General features: G+C 40.5%; 1 protein-coding gene across 2 annotated transcripts in view; it reads right to left on the minus strand.

The window, feature by feature from the left end:
• The window catches only part of LOC147366148 (trace amine-associated receptor 1), a 30140-nt gene extending 10490 nt beyond the window's left edge, over nt 1-19650 (minus strand). Inside the window, exon 1 of one of the 2 annotated variants that reach the window (XM_086317894.1) lies at nt 800-19650. The gene's annotated coding sequence lies outside the window, so the exon portion shown is untranslated. Of the gene's footprint in view, nt 1-752 lie in introns of both variants that reach the window. The other variant, XM_086317896.1, reaches the window with a different exon arrangement.
• Nucleotides 19651-19690: the final 40 nt, after the last annotated feature.

The raw sequence follows: 19690 nt of genomic DNA on the forward strand, positions 1-19690 counted from the left end.
GTAACAGGAAGCATGGCAAAATTCATTTGTTTGCTTAGGCATCAGCATAGACCAATAGATAAGACAGAAAACAATCTCCATGATATTATGATAAAATAAACACACTATACCTGAAAGCGTCTCTGCTGTGTTACACAAAAGATAATAGTACATCAGATTTAGGTCATCAAAACTAAGAGATTCTTAAGTTAATGGATCTAATACATGGCACATATAAACACACACGCAGAGGTACACATATTAAAGCACAACATCATTCAGAAATGCACCAGCATTTTCCCCACCAAACAGTATTTGCCACAAATAAGCTTTTAGTTCTGCAGTTTCATATATAATAACAATAAGATACAATTTAATTTGTAATCCTGAAAAATTTCCATGAATACTCCATTATTACATTAAAACTAGCCAAACACAACACGGAATTTCCTTCATTTTACAAGGAAAGAACATTTTTTAAAAATCCTTTTTCGAATTTTCTAGCCACCCACAGGTGAATTTTTAATCAAGGTGAAATATTTTGAAAAGCTCATATAAAGTAAGCTATTTAAAATATATGTAACTATTTTTATCCTCTCCTACTAAAATGACAGTAGAGAATCTTTCCATCAAATAACCCTAAATGTTAATATATTTGTAAGTACGAAACCATTGATAACTCTTACTCCCTTGAGCATTCTCCCTGTAAAAGATCACCTGGGCCTCCCGGCTAATCTCTGGTTTACAAGGCTGTTCATTGTGTTCAGACCTACCTTCTCAGGAAAGGGTCACAGAGCAAGTGGATAAGCAGAAACACTACCTTTGGGAAGAGGCCATCCTCACTCGTGTCCTGTACACCTGCTGCTGGCTTGAGCCACTGCTGATCAATGATAGACTGCAGTTAATGCAGACAGAATGACGCACATATTAACATCTGGAAAAGATAAGCTGATAATAAATCTTTCTGAAACAGGTAACAGTATACTATTGAGAAAAATAGGTGAGAGGTGTGTTTATTCTAAATGAGCACCAGGAAGCTAGCAGTGAGCAAATTAAATAGAGAAGGTAAATATCGCTGTTACTTTAAAAAGTATCTCAAGCATGAGCCACCAGGAACCACAGTCATGGATGTTAACGGCATATAAATGAAAACAAATGTGCATTAAGACTGCCTTAATTGTTGATTGATTTGAAAGAAAAAAATACTCCTGTATTAGGCATCTGTACAAAGGAGATAACTAGCACTAAAAAGCAAAAACAAAACCCCCCACTTTCAAAATAGATGACTTGTACTTGATAAAGGGCTGTTTTTAGAGATTAGACTGTTTTTAAACCTAATAACATAACTAGAAAATAATTTGAGTTTTAAATCATGGTAGGAAAAATGCATTTTAGCTCATGACTCAATACATATATAAATATGCATTCATAACAGAAGCAATGCTGTCATTAAAAATACCCTTACCTCATTCAATTCACTCTAATATTCTATTTTATTCAATTTCACTTTTTTAGCTGAGTGGGGTTTGTACCTCAATAATGTTACTAATCACAATTTTAAGAAAACCACTTTAGAGATGATACATATTTAGCCCACCAATTTTAAAATTGCTATTTATAGAACTTCCAAAATGACCTTCTTTCAAAACAAGGAGCCAGTGCCTTCAACATGGCAAAATAAATGGGTGAACAGTATAGTTTCTCATCTATTTCTATCAATCTGCTATTCTGCCATAGGAAATCATAGAATCATTATGACAGCTTGATTATTGGTTCCAATTCTCATTCTTCTAGTATCTCCACCTTTGTCTTTGCTTCACTTGGAATGGAAGGCCCCGCTTCCTTGTCCTTTGAATTTGAACTTTGCCGTTTAGCTTGTTTTGGCCAAAAGAATGTAGACAGAAATAAAAAGATGCCAGTTCCAAGCTTAGTCATTAAGGGGACTCACCTGTTTATGAATGTCCTGTGTCATCCCCATGAGGAGAACACACCCCAGCGAAGTCCACTTCTCCAAGGAGGTTGAGGGGCATGTAGAGCAAACTGGGGCATGTAGCTACCCAGCATTTGCAGAGCCATCCTTGCTGACCCTACTGATTCATGCACTGAAGTGGCTATTATTTTAAGCTACTGAGTTTGGGTTTTTGTTTTTTTTTTTTACACAGCATTTTCATAGGAATAACTAACTGAGTTAAGTTGTATTTCTGAAAGAAGCTACTGAGATCTATTACCCATTCTCTTCCTTGGAGAAACGCTGACACCAGAGAAGTACTGACACCACACGATGGGCCACCTATGATCTAAACAGCCATTAACAAAAGCTGCAACCATACAAAGAAAGAAAGTGTAAAATGAAAATTACCCTTTACTAGATGAAGATGACCTTTTACTAAGTAAATGTAACTCCATCTTCAGAAATTCCTGTATAAAAGGTTAAGAAGTAACACCCAAGTTTATTTCTTATTAACAGTACCTAGAAAATATTATTCGTAGTTCCAAAACTAAGGCCAATGTATGCCCAATTCACATATATACCTGTCATTTTGTGAATGAGTGAAAAAGCACAATGTCTCATGTACTGGAATTTATTAAGTTCCAGGAAATTAAAGATCTTATCTGCTTTGTTCATTTCTGTCTCTCCATCATCTAAAATAGTGCCTTCACATCATAAACATTCAATGCACATTTGGTCTGTGAACATCGGCTTCCTAATTATAAAATGAAGCATTGGTTGATTTCAGTTCCGCCACTGAATGGCTCACAGTGAAGTCAAGATCTGTGTCTCTGGCCACACAGGCTACCTGCTGATCGTTCAAGTGGGGCACTCTTATAGAATTCATGAGCTCCATGAAGACAGGGAACATATATGCTCTTTTCACTGCTTTATCCTTAGGACCCAGCACATAGTAGGTGCTCAATAACTACTGATCAGTTGACTGAGATTTCTAGCAGATTAGATGAATATTCACATTGATAGCACAAGAAAAGTCATAGCATGTGGTATTGATTTGGAAGGCAGCAACCTAGTGGTAATAGTTGAAGCTGAATCTGTGGTGGAGGATTAAAAGGAGAGACAGTGAGGAAGAGGGAGGAAATGAGCTGAAAATAAGGTGATACGTTAAAGAAGTTGCCATTAGGGATTTTGAAGCAATTATCAGTGGATTATTATGGACTAGAGGGAGGAGGTCAAAGGAAAGCTAGATTCATGAGACTAGAAAGATAGTGTGTGTTAGTTGCTCAGTCATGTCCACCTCTTTTGTGACCCCATGAACTGTACAGCCCGCCAGGCTCTTCTGTCCATGGGATTTTCCAGGCAAGGATACTGGATTGGGCTGCCATTTCCTTCTCCAGGGGATCTTCCCGACCCAGGGATCAAACCCAGGTCTCCTGCATTGCAGTCAGATGCTTTACCGTCTGAGCTACTAGGGAAGCCCAAGAAAGACAGTGTGCATGGTGAAAAAATAGAAGTAGCTGGATTAAATTTTTTTGAGACATATGACAGTGAAAATAAGATGAAATAGAATATTATTAATATTATTTTGAAGAGATGAAAAGTTCAGGGAAGTATAAGGGCAACTACAAATTCAAAATAAAAGACTTAATTTTCCTTTTTGAAAATCAGGGAAGAGGCTCCCTTCTCTCCCTTTTCTTAGAGCACTTACTTTAGAAAATGTTTAAGTTCTTTCTCTGTCTCTATGAAATATATGTAAATCTTTTTAAAAGCAAAATAAGCTAACTCTTGCCAGCTTTATGACACAGGAGTGTCTTGCCCAAGGACCTGGGAATCACTCTTTGAAACATAATTCTGGAAGATGATGCCACTAGCCCTTAGTTTCTGTGGACTGGTAGGAGCCTAACCTCAATGAACACTTCACTCCAAAGATGAAAGCTATCTTTTGTCATAAAGAAGAGTTTATATTTCCTCTGAATAAAGCCAATTAGTTAGCACAGATGGTCACCCCAACTACCAAGTGAATTTGAATAAACTGTGCGTGACAAATGATGCTTTCAGTCCTTTTTCTTGAGGGCTGTTATTGTTTATCTTGAGCACAGGTATGTATTAGTCAGGGTTCTCAGAAAAACTGAACTAGTAGGTTGTATATACATACATATACGGACAGATTTATTATACAGCATGTGTGTGCTTAGTCGCTCAGTGGTGTCCACCTCTTCGCGACCCCATGTACTGCAGCCCGCCAGGTTCCTCTGTCCATGGGGATTCTCCAGGCAAGAATACTGAAGTGGGTTGCCATTTCCTTCTCTGGGGGATTATACAGCATTCACTCCTATAATTACGGATGCTGACAAGTTTCCAGATCTGCAGGGTGAGTTGGAAATTTGGAGACCGAGGAGAGTCAGTAGTGTAGTTCTAGTCCGAAGGATGACAGGCTTGAGACACAAAAAGGGTCCATACTGCAGTTGGAATCCAAAGGCAGAAAAAAGCCACTGTCCTAGTTCAAAACCAGCCACGCAGGAGGAATTCTCTGTTACTTGATAAAGGTTCGCTTTTTGATTCTGCTTAGTCCCTCGACAGATTTGTGGTTACCAGAGTTGGGGGAGGGGAATTGGATGAAAGTGGTCAAAACTAAAAAACTTGCAGTTATAAAATAAGTAAGTTCTTGGGATATAAAGTACAACATGATACATGTAATTAACACTGCTGTATGTCATATGGACTTACCAGGTGGCTCAGATGTGAAATTTCCACCTGCCAGTGCCCAAGACACAAGAGGTGCAGGTTCAGTCCCTGAATCGGGAAGATCCCCGGAGGAGGAACTGGCATCCCACTACAGTGTTCTTGACTAGGGGATCCCATTGACAGAGGAGTGGTGGGCTACAGTCCATGGGATTGCAAAGAGTTGGACATGACTGAGCACGCATGCATGTATGTTGTATATGAAAACTGAGAAAATCCTAAGAGTTCTTACCTCAAGAAAAAAAATTATTTCTATTTCTTTAATTTTGTATCTATATGAGATTATGAATATGTATGAAATTTATAGTGAAAAACACTTCATAATTTATGTAAGTCATATAACTATGTTGTACATCTTAAATTTGTACAGCACTGTGTGTCAATTATATCTCAACAAAACTGGAGTTAAAAAATAAAGTCAGTTCATCATACACACATACACAGATAGTGTGAAGGCTGAGAAACAAAGTGCTACTTCAAATATTGAGATCAGTTCAGAGCCTTAAGGATAGACCAAATGTTAGCAGGTTTCATATATCTCTTAAAACTCCATTCAGACAATAGACTGACTCATTAATAAAGTCATCCTGATGCAACTAGCTCTGAATATCTTCATAAATATTGTAGGAAGGATCTTTGGATGGGTTGTTTGTATATACATTGTTTGGCTACCACAAATAGAAGAATGAAAATGTAATGGGGCACATGGCTTATACACTTTAGAAAGGATAGTTTTTCTTTCTTAACTGATATTAAGACACCACACCTTGAGTGTTAATTTCTTGCTAAACATGAATCTCTGACCCAGATATTATGTTCACATGTATCTATTTTTGTGGGATATAGGTTTTTATCCTGAATCCTTCCTCTTGTGCCTGGGTCCAGCCCCAGCAGAATCCAGGGGTACCCTCAGGATCACGGCCTAGGTGAAAGTATAGCAAAGCAGAGAGAGAGAGGCTTGATCTTCCTTGATTAACACAGAAAGCCAATAAAGCTCCTGGCATGGAACTTGCTCTGTTCACAGAGGCCGCAGGTGCCCTCTTGGTGGGGTGAGGATGCAGGATGCCCCCTCCCTGGTGAAGATGCAGGGCGCCTTCCCAATCGGGTCTTAGAAACCCAGGCAAAGAAGTGAACTCAGAGAGCCCCTGTGCCCCAAGGAGTCATCTTGAAAGAACAGAGAGAGAAAAGGAGGGAAAAGGAAAAAAAGAACGACATGGGGAGACCAAGCTTTGGTGAGAGAGGCCCATAACTTTATTTTCAAAAGGAACTTTTATACCTTGACTTGTACATAGAAGGAAATGAAATATGCAAAGTCATACAGAGTCAGCCCAAACACTACATCTGTTTTGTCTTTATCAAAACCAGGATTTTTTCTGCATATCTTTCCCATAAACAATGTTGTGTACATTATCTTCTGGCCTTGGAGGCCTGTGGACATTTTATGATCCTTTTTTGATAAAGGCTGCTCAACCAGAAAACTTATTTTCCCTTAAAGTGTTTTTTCTTTATATTTCTAATCTATGTCAGCCTCAGAAAGTGCCAAACAGAGGTACATTCTCACAGAGCAAAGACGTAGTAAGTTACAACAAAGAAAGAACCAATTAGCTCAAAGGTCTGATGTGGTTAATTGCAAGGCTGCTACTTGTTTTTCTTACATTCCAACTATGTTAACCAATGCACTCCCAGGTGCAAAATGGGTAAGGGATATGGGCACTTGGCAGCAAGCATTGGCCCAATAATGAAATCCTACACCAGCACTACTCTAATAGTCTTTAACTCTTTGAAAGGCTCTATATTTTTAGAATGTTTTAGGCTTTCCATGTCTCTCACAGTGGGGAGGCTGTGAACAGTCACATGCTTAGCTGCAAGAGTCTAGATAAACCTGTCAGGCAAGCTAGAAAGCCATCAGAGGGGTTTGAATTGAAACACTTATCATGTCCATTAACTAAAGCCCTAAGTTGATTTTTTCCAGAGAAAGATGGTCGGGGATAGCCCCCTGTTAATGTCAGAAGAGCTGGTGAAAGGCACAAAATAGTAAGACAAACAGATTTTGGTTTTGGGGTGGATGCTCGAGCAGATTCAGGGGGTCCCTTGAGGCCTGATCCGCCTTTGCCTGTCAGGTCTCTTCCGAATGACCTTTGTCATGGGTGGGATCTTCCTTGGTGGCTCCCGGCACTCTTGCCTCCCAAGGACCCTAGAATAGAGTGACCCAGTATTAAACAACTTCAATCTTCTCATTTTTTTCCCCTCAGAGGAGAGGGGAGGAGGAATAAACTAGGACCCTGTGGATTTCCCACATAATAGTGGATTTCCCACACTGTGCTACTCTAGACTTTCCCTTGCATCTTAGGACCTATTGAAGGCAAACCATAAACATACTGCTCCTGGGGACACAGCCTAAGCTTGGTTACTCTCAATAATAATAATAATAAAAGGGAAATAATAAGGAAGAAGAGGAGGGGCAAGAAGAGAGATGAAGAAGGAAGAGGAGAAAATGTGAGTGGAAGAGGAGGAGGAAAAAAGAGTAACAGGAGGGATAGAAGAAAGAAAGTGGAGGAGAAACAACATTTCCTGAAACAGTACCAGTCAATGAGTGAAGAGCCTTATGAGAAAGCTCTAATTTATTTCCATAACAACTCTACAGTAATAGATACTATCTTGATAATTGCTTCACAAAGGAAGGTCATGAGAATTAGATACTTTAATTTATACTAAGGGGCAGCAGTGGATTTTGATTCCAGATTTGTCTGACTCCAGAGTTTCAGCTCCTAACCACAATGAAGAATTTGGGGGAAAAAAGTTTGAGTGAAGGGTTTTCTTTTCTATAGCTGATTTCTCCCTCAGCCCCTTCAAACAGCTAGATAGCAAAAACTGAGATAACCACCCTATTGAGAACTTTGCTTAACATTCATAAGTGTTATGAATAAGTGGACAAGTGAATCATATCATTTACAAGTTAGGACAGGTAATGTTGCAACAAGTTCAGTTAAGACTTTTAAAATGATCTTCATTAAAAAAAAAAAAGGCAGATGAGATAATAACATACTAACAGTAATTTGGGGGCTTCCCTGGTGGCTCAGATGGTAAAGAATCTGCCTGCAATGTGTGACACTGGAGTTTGAATCCCTGGGTTGGGAAGATCCCCTGGAGATCTTCAACCCACTCCAGTATTCTTGCCTGGAGAACCAGTCAATCCTACAGGAAATCAACCCTGAATATTCATTGGAAGGATTGATGTTGAAACTGAAGTTCCAGTACTTTGGCCAGCTGATGTTAAGAACAAGCTCATTGGAAAAGACCCTGATGCTGGAAAAGACTGAAGGCAGGAGGAGAAGGGGTGACAGAGGATGAGATGATTGGATGGCATCACCAACTCAGTGGACATGAGTTTGCACAAACTCCTGAAGATAGTGAAGTCCATGAGGTGACAAAGAGTCAGACATGACTGAGCAACTGAACAATAGTAATAGCATAGCAACAACAATAGTAATTTCAAAACATTTTCAAAATACTTTTTGTAATTGTTTTTGTCACTAAAATTATATTTTTCTCATCAGTTTCTATAGATAACTTTCACATATTTCATGTAAAATTAAATTATAAATATTTTTAGGCTAATAGTTTTATTTTCTTGCTATAATGCTTTTATAATTGATCTCTACAACAACTAGTTTCCTAGTACTAAGTACACACAATGTCAGGTGTTTCCTTTTTTTTTTTTTTCCACTCATACTGCTATGGCAAATAAATCCTTAGTTGTCTTTGACAGAGCAAGATGAAATTTTATCATAGACGGGAAAAAAGAAATCAGCTGGTTCATAATTTCAGCTAAATCAACATCATAATCCATTAAAACAGAATTTTTGATACTAATGTTTTCATAACTCAAAGTTCATCCTGTCTACAAAGCATATTGCCCAAATATTAACTATTTATCAGATAATCTACCACTATGCTAACAGGTGGCTTTTCTTTGCTTTGGCAGGAGTTCAAAGTTCCCAGAATATATTGATGGCTAAACAGCTATTAACACTGATAAAAGCACTTGCTATATTTCTGCAACCAGACAACCATATGGAACTGATTTCAAAACAGAAAGATTAAAAGAGCTCACTCTTAACACACATAAGGGAACACAATGAACACATTGTCACTGATCCTTCTAAATTTACCTCCCAAGTCCCAAAAATTTTCACTCTTAATGTTGACAGTCCTCTCTCAGTGTCTCAAGGAAAATGTGTATTTTCTATGCCATGTTAACTGATATCATCAACTGAGTTCAATCTTTCTTCAGGGTGTGTACATATATTTTATATTAATTGTGTACTTTCACCTTAGCCCTCTACCTATCACCCTACAATCTACCAAACTCTGTGGCTATTAAAGCTACAAGATTGACTATGAGGAATGTAGTGTGTTGCTCTTACAAAGGTAGTGAAAGTGTGAAAGTGTTAATTACTCAGTCATGTCCGAATCTTTGTTACCACATGGACTGTAGCCCACGAGGCTCCTCTGTCCATGGAATCCTCCAGGCAATAACACTGGAGTGGATTGCCATTCCCTTCTGTAGGGCATCTACAACCCAGGAGTCGAACCTGGGTCTCCTGCACTGCAGGTGGACTCTTAAAAATGCAATTAAAATCTAGCTTTAATAATCATTAAGCAAAACATCAGTACCCAGCACTTTAATCAAACAGGATTAACAGTGAGTCCCTCAGGAAGCTGCAGTCTAGCGTGGCTATCTAAGAAAACACTGATAACCTAGAAAGCTAAAGAATACACTGGACATGAAGCTCAAAGATTCATTTTTGAGAATCTGATACACCCACTTGTTGGCTCTTGGGTGGAGCTTGGTTTCAGTGTTGGTATGGAGGCTTTTAGATGAGTTCTTGTCGATTAATGTTCCTTGGAGTCAGGAGTTTTCTGGTGTTCTCAAGTTTTGGATTTAAGCCTCCTGCCTCTGGCTTTCAGTCTTATTCTTACAGTAGCCTCAAGACATCTGCATGTATACATCATGGATGATAAAACATCTACGTTAATGGTGAAAAGAGTCTCCACAGTGGGGAAAACCCAGAGAGGTTCACAGAGTTACATGGAGAAGAGAAGAGAGAGGAGGGAGATAGAGGTGACCAGGAGGAGAAGAGGGGGAATCAAAAAGGGAGACTGCAATCTAGCCAGTAATCAATTCTCTATTTGCTCTCCACAGTCTGGAGAGCACTCAGAGAGGTTCAGTGTTCTCCACAGACCAGAACACCTAGAGATTCACAGAGTTAAGTAGAGAAGAGAAGGGAGGGGGAGGAGATAGAGGTGACCTGGGGAAGAAAAAGGAGAGTCAAAAGGGGAGAGAGCAGTCAAGCCAGTAATCACACTCCTAAGTAAAAGTGAGTACTGAAGATTGGATTCTTAAAGGTACAGAATTGATAACAAATACCAAAAAGCAAAGATTAAAAATCTAGAGTAGAGGTTAGACTCTTAAAAATACAATATTACAAAAACAAAACAGAATCACAAAAGTCATAAAAAATATATATATAATTTAAAAATAGCATCAATTTTTTGGCAAGGTAATAGTAGGTTTTAAAAATGAAAATTAAAGGAGTACTAAACAACTTAAAAATTAAAAAAATTTATTAAAAATGATAATAGTAAAATATATCTAGAAATTTCTCTGGAGCTGTTGAGGGCAGTGTGGGGTCAATTCAGTTTCAGATAGTTCCTTGTTCCAGCTTATACTTCTCAAGGTCCATAGGTCCCTTCTGAACTAGCCAATCCTAATGGCAAGGTTTTAATCTGTTGCACCTGTCACTTCCAAAGCAGTTCCTTCTTCTTTGTTTATTTTGGCTTCCTCTGTTTGCAAGCCTCTTGCTTCCCTGGTGGCTCAGAGGTTAAAGCGTCTGCCTGCAATGCTGGAGACCAGGGTTCGATCCCTGGGTCGGGAAGATCCCCTGGAGAAGGAAATGGCAACCCACTCCAGTATTCTTGCCTGGAGAATCCCATGGACAGAGGAGCCTGGTGGGCTACAGTCCACGGGGTCGCAATGAGTCAGACACGACTGAGCAACTTCACTTCTCACTTCAGTATCTAACTTCCACCCTGACACAAGGGGGCGAAGGTGGTCATTTATTTAGGTTCACTTGTTAACTTGTGCTGCAGGAGGGAGGAACACTGCAAACATACATCACTGGCGTGTGCGGGGAGTGCTCGCAGTGTCTGGGCCACACTGGGCTTGCTCACAGCGTGTGTGTTTTCCCGTCCATACTGCTCAGGCTCCAGGTTGCTCTGCAGGGGAACTGTCTAAAGCGGGCCCTGGGTTGCGTGTACTTCCCAGATCTAAGCCGCTCAGGTGCAGGTTCTCGGGTACTCCACAAAGACACAGACTCAGTTGGGCCTGCGTTTTGTGCCCTTCCCAGGTCTGAGCAGCTCAGGTGACCAGGTGCTTGGCGAGTGCACTCTCCCCAGGTGGGCAGTGCGTCTTATCACCTCCCTCCCCCCACAACCCCTTCCCAGCCGCTCAGTTTCCTGGGTGTACAGCGGAAGCACCTTCTCAGGTGTGCTGTGTGTCTCATTTGGGGAGCTTACCTCTGGCTGCGACTCTCCTGGCGATGTCAACTGTCCAGGATCCTAGGAAGACTTGTTTAGCAACTGGGAGCCTGCTCGAAGTTTGGTAGAGGATGCACCTTGCCTTCTGGCTCTGGCTGGTGCCTGCCTGCCTCCCTGCCTCCAGCGGGGGATGGGCGGGTCTGCTGCCAGCTAGCTCTCCTCTGGTATTTGATCAGTCCTTTGTTCTGTGAGCAGGCCTGGCCGTTCCTTAGGTTAGAGCTTTTCACAGGAAAGTTCTCTCTCTCTCTCTCCTCTCTCTTTTTTTTCCTCTCTCTCTGGCTATCCCATGGTTTGGGTTGCTATATCATGTTAGCTCCCTCAGATTGCTCTCAGGGCATTCAGGCCCAGTCTTTACCTTAAGCAATGCAGCCCTGCCTCCCTGTTCAGCCCCCTGCTTGCTGATGTGAGTGTCTGGGCTGCTTCTCAGCTGGGAGTTGCAGTTAGACACATAATCTGTGGGTTTTATTAATTTATTTTTTTCTCCCAGTTATGTTGCCCTCTGAGATTCCAAAACTCCCCCACAGACCCACTGGTGAGAGGGTTTCCTGGTGTTTGGAATCTTCTCCTCTTTTATGACTCCCTCCCTGGGATGGGTCTCCATCCGTAACTCTTGTCTCTTTTTTATCTTATGTATTTTGTCTTACCTCCTTTTGAAGACAATGGGCTGCCTTTCTGGGTGCCTGGTGTCCTCTGCCAGTGTTCAGAAGTTGTTTTGTGGTATTTGCTCAGCGTTCAAATGATCTTTTGATGAATTTGTGGGGGAGACAGTGGTCCCCCTGTCCTATTCCTCTGCCATCTTGGATCGCCCCCAACACTTTGTGAAATAAAAGAAAATGTGCATTAAAATGTTTTTTAAACTACAAAATGCTGTACACAAAACATCAGTGATGCCTTTTACATACGCCTGGCAAGTACAGGTAAAAGTGCCTTTAGATCAATGAAAGATCAATGGAAAGTTTGAGCAACTATTGGTATTGGCTTGCAATTAACATATACATAGGATTGACAACAAAGTAATGGGGCAAGAGGCAAGAAGTATAGTGTAACTATAGATTAGAGAATAAAGGAAGGGTTAAAAACTTAACGTTCAAAAATGAAGATCATGGCATCCAATCCCATCACTTCATGGCAAATAGATGGGGAAACAATGGAAACAGTGACAGACTTTATTTTCTTGGGCTCAAAATCACTGCAGATGTTGACTTCAGCCATGAAATTAAAAGACACTTGCTCCTTGGAAGAAAAGCTATGACCAACCTAGACAGCATATTAAAAAGCAGAGACACTACTTACTCTGCCAACAAAGGCCTATCTTAGTCAAAGCTGTGGTTTTTCCAGTAGTCATGTATGGAAGTGAGAGCTGGACTATAAAGAAAGCTGAGCACTGAAGAACTGATGCTTTTGAACTGTGGTATTGCAGAAGACTCTTGAGAGTCCCTTGGACTGCAAGGAGATGAAACCAGTCAATCCTAAAGGAAATCAGTCTTGAATATTCATTGGAAGGACTGATGCTGAAGCTGAAACTCTAATACTTTGGCCACCTGATGCAAAGAACTGACTCACTGGAAAACACCCTGATGTTGGGAAAGATTGAAGGCAGGAAGAGAAGGGGATGACAGAGAATAAGATGGTTGGATGGCCTCACCGACTTGATGGACATGAGTTAGAGAAAGTTCCAGGAGTTGGTTATGGACAGGGAAGCCTGGCATACTGCAATCCATGGGTTTCAAAGAGTCCCACAAGACTGAGTGACTGAATTGAACTGAACTAGCACTCTGGTGACTCACAGCAGACATTAATCATTTATTAAGTGATGTCTATATGGTAAAGTTGAAGATGAATGTAAGACACACATTTTTGAAGACTTTACATTCAGTGATAGACATAACTAGCATTAGCCACTATTTGTAAATCTCTTCCCTTTCCTGGACATGCAGGGGAATTACACTTCCTATTTATTTAAATTTTTCGTGGCCATATGACTTTCTCTGGCCAATAAAATATGAGTGGAAATGGCAGGTATCACTCCGAGTGAAAGCATTTATAAGACATTGTACAATTTTTTCATGTTCTTTTCATGCTCTAGAAATTATGGGAGCACAGTTGATAAGGAAATGATACAAGGTGAAAAAAGCCTAGAGTTCTGATCTATGACGTAAAGGCTAGCTTCCCTAGAATAGACTCTGAATGAAGTAGACATAAAATTTTGCTTTGATGAGCCAGAATGCTTTTTATATTATTTATTACTGTACCATTCCCTAGTCTTTCCTGACTAAAATACATTCTAAAGAGAGAGAAAGTATAACACCATGAAAGAGTAAACCCCTCCCTCAGTATCCAAGGGGGATTGATTTCAGGATCTCCAGTGGATACTAAACTTCTCAAATGTCCAAGCCCCTTACACAAAATGGTTATTTGAATATAACCTATGCATATCCTCTAGTGCACTTTAAATCATCTGTAAATTGCTTATAATACCGAATACAATGTAAGTGGGTTTCCCAGGTGGTGCTAGTGGTAAAGAACCCTCCTGCCAATGAGGGACATGCAGGAGACTCAAGTTCAACCCTGGATAGGGAAGATCCCCTGGAGAAGGGAATGAAAACCCACTCCAGTATTCTTGCTTAGAGAAGCTCAAGGATAGAAGAGCTTGGCGGACTACAATCCATAGGGTTGCAAAGAGTTGGACACAACTGAAGTAACTTAGTCACACACATAATGTAAATGTTATGTAAACAGTTGCCAGCACATAGAAAATTCTGAAATTCTGAACTTTCTGAAAATTTTTTTCCAAATAATTTCAACCTGCGGTTGGTAGAGTCTGTGGGTACACTAACCACAGATACGAAGGGCCAACTTTACATATATTTGAGGCAAAAGGAGCTAGATGTTTTAGATTATCTGAACTACTTATTTTTGATTGACTTTGAATATATTATCCTCTCCAAGACTCAATGACACCTTGTAGAATGAAGGCAATAATGCTTATTTAAAGGATTGTTTCATGTGAGAAAGTGCCTGTTTTTAGTAGTAAGTTAATTCAAACAGGAAACCATTAGATTTAGGTGGTTCTAATACCTTAGAAACCTATGTGAGCAAATCAGAACCTAAGCCTGTAAGTGCCTCAAAAGTTAAAAAATCAAAATCTCAGTACAGTTCAGTTCAGTTCAGTTCAGTCACTCAGTCGTGTCTGACTCTGTGACCCCATGAATCGCAGCAAGCCAGGCCTCCCTGTCCATCATCAACTCCTGGAGTTTACCCAAACTCATGTCCATCGAGTCGGTGATGCCATCCAGCCATCTCAACCTCTGTCGTCCCCTTCTCCCCCTGCTCCCAATCCCTCCCAGCATCAGGGTTTTTTCCAATGAGTCAACTCTTCGCATGAGGTGTCCAAAGTATTGGAGTTTCAGCTTCAGCATCAGTCCTTCAATGAACACCCAGGACTGATCTCCTTTAGGATGGACTGATTGGATTTCCTTGCAGTCCAACAGACTCTCAATAGTCTTCTCCAACAACACAGTTCAAAAGCATCAATTCTTCGGTGCTCAGCTTTCTTCACAGTTCAACTCTCACATCCATACATGACCACTGGAAAAACCATAGCCTTGACTAGATGGACCTTTGTTGGTAAAGTAATATCTCTGCTTTTCAGTATGCTATCTATGTGGTTATAACTTTCCTTCCAAGGAGTAAGTGCCTTTTAATTTCATGGCTGCAATCACCATCTGCAGTGATTTTGGAGCCCCCAAAAACAAAGTCTGATATTGTTTCCACTGTTTCCCCAGATATTTCCCATGAAGTGATGGGACCAGATGCCATGATCTTAGTTTTCTGAATGTTGAGCTTTAAACCAACTTTTTAACTCTCCTCTTTCACTTTCTTTTTTTGTTGTTGTTTCTTTGAATGTATTTTTTTATTTTTTTAATTTTATTATTATTATTATTTTTACTTTACAATATTGTATTGGTTTTGCCATACATCAACATGTATCCTCTTTCACTTTCATCAAGAGGCTTTTTAGTTCCTCTTCACTTTCTGCCATAAAGGTGGTGTCATCTGCATATCTGAGGTGATTGATATTTCTCCCGGCAATCTTGATTCCAGCTTGTTGCTCTTCCAGCCCAGCGTTTCTCATGATGTACTCTGCAGAGAAGTTAAATAAGCAGGGTGACAATATACAGCCTTGATGTACTCCTATTCCTATTTGGAACCAGTCTGTTGGTCCATATCCAGTTTTAGCTGTTGCTTCCTGACTTGCATATATGTTTCTCAAGAGGTAGGTCAGGTGGTCTGGTATTCCCATCTCTTGAAGAATTTCCCACAGTTTATTGTGATCCACACAGTCAAAGGCTTTGGCATACTCAATAAAGCAGAAATAGATGTTTTTCTGGAACTCTCTTGCTTTTTCGATGATCCAGCGGATGTTGGCAATTTCATCTCTGGTTCCTCTGCCTTTTCTAAAACCAGCTGGAACATCTGGAAGTTCACGGTTCATGTACTGCTGAAGCCTGTCTTGGAGAATTTTGAGCATTACTTTACAAGCGTGTGAGATGAGTGCAAATGTACGGTAGTTTGAGCATTCTTCGGCATTGACTTTCTTTGGGATTGGAATGAAAACTGACCTTTTCCAGTCCTGTGGCCACTGCTGAGTTTCCCAAATTTGCTGACATATTGAGTGCAGCACTTTCAGACCATCATCTTTCAGGATTTGAAATCACTCAACTGGAATTCCATCACCTCCACTAGCTTTGTTCATAATGATGCTTTCTAAGGCCCACTTGACTTCACATTCCAGGATGTCTGGCTCTAGGTCAGTGATCACACCATCATCATTATCTGGGTCGTCAAGCTCTTTTTTGTACAGTTCTTCTGTGTATTCTTGCTACCTCTTCTTAATATCTTCTGCTTCTGTTAGGTCCATACCATTTCTGTCCTTTGTCGAGCCCATCTTTGCATGAAATGTTCCCTTGGTATCTCTAATTTTCTTGAAGAGATCTCTAGTCTTTCCCATTCTGTTGTTTTCCTCTATTTCTTAGCACTGATCGCTGAGGATGGCTTTCTTACATTTCCTTGCTATTCTTTGGAACTCTGCATTCAGATGCTTATATCTTTCCTTTTCTCCTTTGCTTTTTGCTTCTCTTCTCTTCACAGCTATTTGTAAGGCCTCCCCAGACAGCCATTTTGCTTTTTTGCATTTCTTTTCCATGGGGATGGTCTTGATCCCTGTCTCCTGTACAATGTCACGAACCTCATTCCATAGTTCATCAGGCACTCTATCTATCAGATCTAGGCCCTTAAATCTATTTCTCACTTCCACTGTATAATCATAAGGGATTTGATTTAGGTTATACCTGAATGGTCTAGTGGTTATCCCTACTCTCTTCAATTTAAGTCTGAATTTGGCAATAAGGAGTTCATGGTCTGAGCCACAGTCAGCTCCTGGTCTTGTTTTTGCTGACTGTATAGAGCTTCTCCATCTTTGGCTGCAAAGAATATAATCAATCTGATTTCGGTGTTGACCATCTGGTGATGTCCATGTGTAGAGTCTTCTCTTGTATTGTTGGAAGAGGGTGTTTGCCATGACCAGTGTGTTCTCTTGGCAAAACTCTATTAGTCTTTGCCCTGCTTTATTCTGTACTCCAAGGCCAAATTTGCCTGTTACTCCAGGTGTGTCTTGACTTCCTACTTTTCATTCCAGTCCCCTATAATGAAAAGGACATCATTTTGGGGTGTTAGTTCTAAAAGTTGTGTAGATCTTCATAGAACCATTCAACTTCAACTTCTTCAGCATTACTGATTGGGACATAGGCTTGGATTACTGTGATATTGAATGGTTTGCCTTAGAAATGAACAGAGATCATTCTGTTGTTTTTGAGATTGCATCCAATTACTGCATTTCGGACTCTTTTGTTGACCATGCTGGCTACTCCATTTCTTCTAAGGGGTTCCTGCCCACAGTAGTAGAGATAATGGTCATCTGAATTAAATTCAGCCATTCCAGTCCATTTGAGTTTGCTGAGCCCTAGAATGTTGATGTTCACTCTTGCCATCTCCTGTTTGACCACTTCCAATTTGCCTTGATTCATGGACCTGACATTCCAGGTTCCTATGCAATATTGCTCTTTACAGCATCGGACCTTGCTTCTATCGCCAGTCACATCCACAACTGGGTATTGTTTTTTGCTTTAGCTCCATCCCTTCATTCTTTCTGGAATTATTTCTCCAGTGATCTCCTGTAGCATATTGGGCACCTACAGACCCAGGGAGTTCCCCTTTCAGTATCCTATCATTTTGCCTTTTCATACTGTTCATGGGGTTCTCAAGGCAAGAATACTGAAGTGGTTTGCCATTCCCTTCTCCAGTGGACCACATTCTGTCAGACCTCTCCACCATGACCCGCCCGTCTTGGGTGGCCCCACATGACATGGCTTAGTTTCATTGTTAGACAAGTCTGTGGTCCATGTGATCAGATTGGCTACTTTTCTGTGATTATGGTTTCAGTGTGCTTGCCCTCTGATGCCCTCTAGCAACACCTACCATCTTACTTGAGTTTCTCTTACCTTGGACATGGGGTATCTCTTCACGGCTTCTCCAGTCAAGTGCAGCTGCTGTTCCTTACCTTGGGTGTGGAGCATCTCCACTCAGCCCTCCTGTGCCCACGCAGCTGCCACTCCTTGGATGTGGGGTTGGTCCTCTCGGCCGCCTCAGCCAATTACAAACAGCCCACTAGACTTTCCCAAATAAGCCAATTACTTAAGTTATTGCCAATTAAATAGTTTCTTGCTTTGGATCTCCATCTTTCCTGTAAAAGTCTTGTCCCTAACTCCCATCAGAGGACCTCTCCTAACCACTTTTGGTTTGGTGCTGCCCTATTCAAACTAATTTTTGCTCAAATTAACTCTTAGAATGTTTAACATGCCTCAGTTTATCTTTTAACAGTTCATGCTTGAAAATCTTCATTATTATTGTCATTATTGTTCAGTCCTCAGCAATAATAAAATACAGTTGAAATATTTTAAAAATAAACACAGCTCTTGTTGGTTCTACTACACATAGATGTCCTAATGCAATGGATGCTAAAGAGCTGTTATGGGCTGGAATATAGTAACTATCCTTTGAGAGTGTGAGGGGTGGGATATTCCCTGGCTCCAGAAAATAAGGGTGAGGGGCTATGCATTCCTGCTGGGGCATTTTTATTTTGCATTTGTTTATTTTTTCCCTTTTTGCAACTTTGAATTTTTTGGGAGATCAGAGATCAAGACAACATGGGAATATCCTTATCACAGTGAGCAGACCACATGCATTTTGAATCCTCTCCAAGGACTGACTACTCTTGGAATCTAGAAATTCTGTTTTATTTATGTTTTTATTTCTTTTAATTTTTATACAGATATATTCCTAGATCTAAGGAACTTTTCCCCTTCAGTTCTTCTTTGCCAACTTGAAAGTGAATACTTTTAGCAAAGGAAGAAAGAAAATACTATGGCAACATTTTGACAGTTTGGGGGATTTTTTTATGAAAAAATATGAATTGAGATGGAGAAAATGTCCCTACCTTAAGCCCACACTAATCACTCTCTCCCAACTCCACTGGCTTCATTAAGTCTCTATTAAATAAGCCATTGAAGCAGCTGTCCCATCATCACAAAGATGCATTTAGTAAGGAATAAAGAAAAAGAGAAAGAGTTGGATGAAGAGAGTGACAGTCCATTGGTTCCTCCAGTCAGTGTTCTATGGCAGTTAGAATGTGTCTTCATGATCATAGTCTTCACATTCCAGAGCTATAGCTAGCTGCTTAACTGGCCCAGATCTTGGTCCTGGTATCGGGTTCTATTCACCCAGCATCCTGTCTCAAACCTGCATGAAGAATCCCATCAGTCCAGGTCAACTGTTGTCAGTACACCACCAGACATGGAGTCCCATTGACCCTAACACCATTCATGTCCCCACGGGGTATGAACCAGATCAAGGAGCCCTTGCTTTCTCCAGCATCCATGCCCAGGAAATATTTGACTGTAGGAAATCTAAGTTTTCTAAGATTAAGCCAAAACCACAGTCCATAGTTAGGAAAACTCACAAAGTCTTTAACCCTGGCCATTGAAATTTACCAAGTTCTGAACTATGACTAGAAAGAGAAGTACAGTAGCCAAGTGCTCCTGCCATGCCTGGAGGCTGAAGGAACATGAGACTGTGGAGCAGAAGAACTCAGACCTCCAAGTGCAAGTAGGCTTATTTTCCTGTAGGATAGCATTTTTGATTGTTGGCTTTTGAAGAGACACATAGTGTTTCCTGTTTGAGATCACCATACCCAAACAAACCTTTCTCCCATAAGCACTTTTCTAGAAGCACAAACAACACCGACTCACATTTTAATCTGTACCTGTGTCCAGCTAGGTGCCCCTTCATAAGTGCTAGGGC

This window comes from Bos grunniens, chromosome 9 (genome assembly GCF_055505025.1).
Source record: "Bos grunniens cultivar Pamir isolate PY7600 chromosome 9, Bosgru_T2T1.0, whole genome shotgun sequence".
Taxonomy (NCBI): Eukaryota; Metazoa; Chordata; class Mammalia; order Artiodactyla; family Bovidae; genus Bos; species Bos grunniens.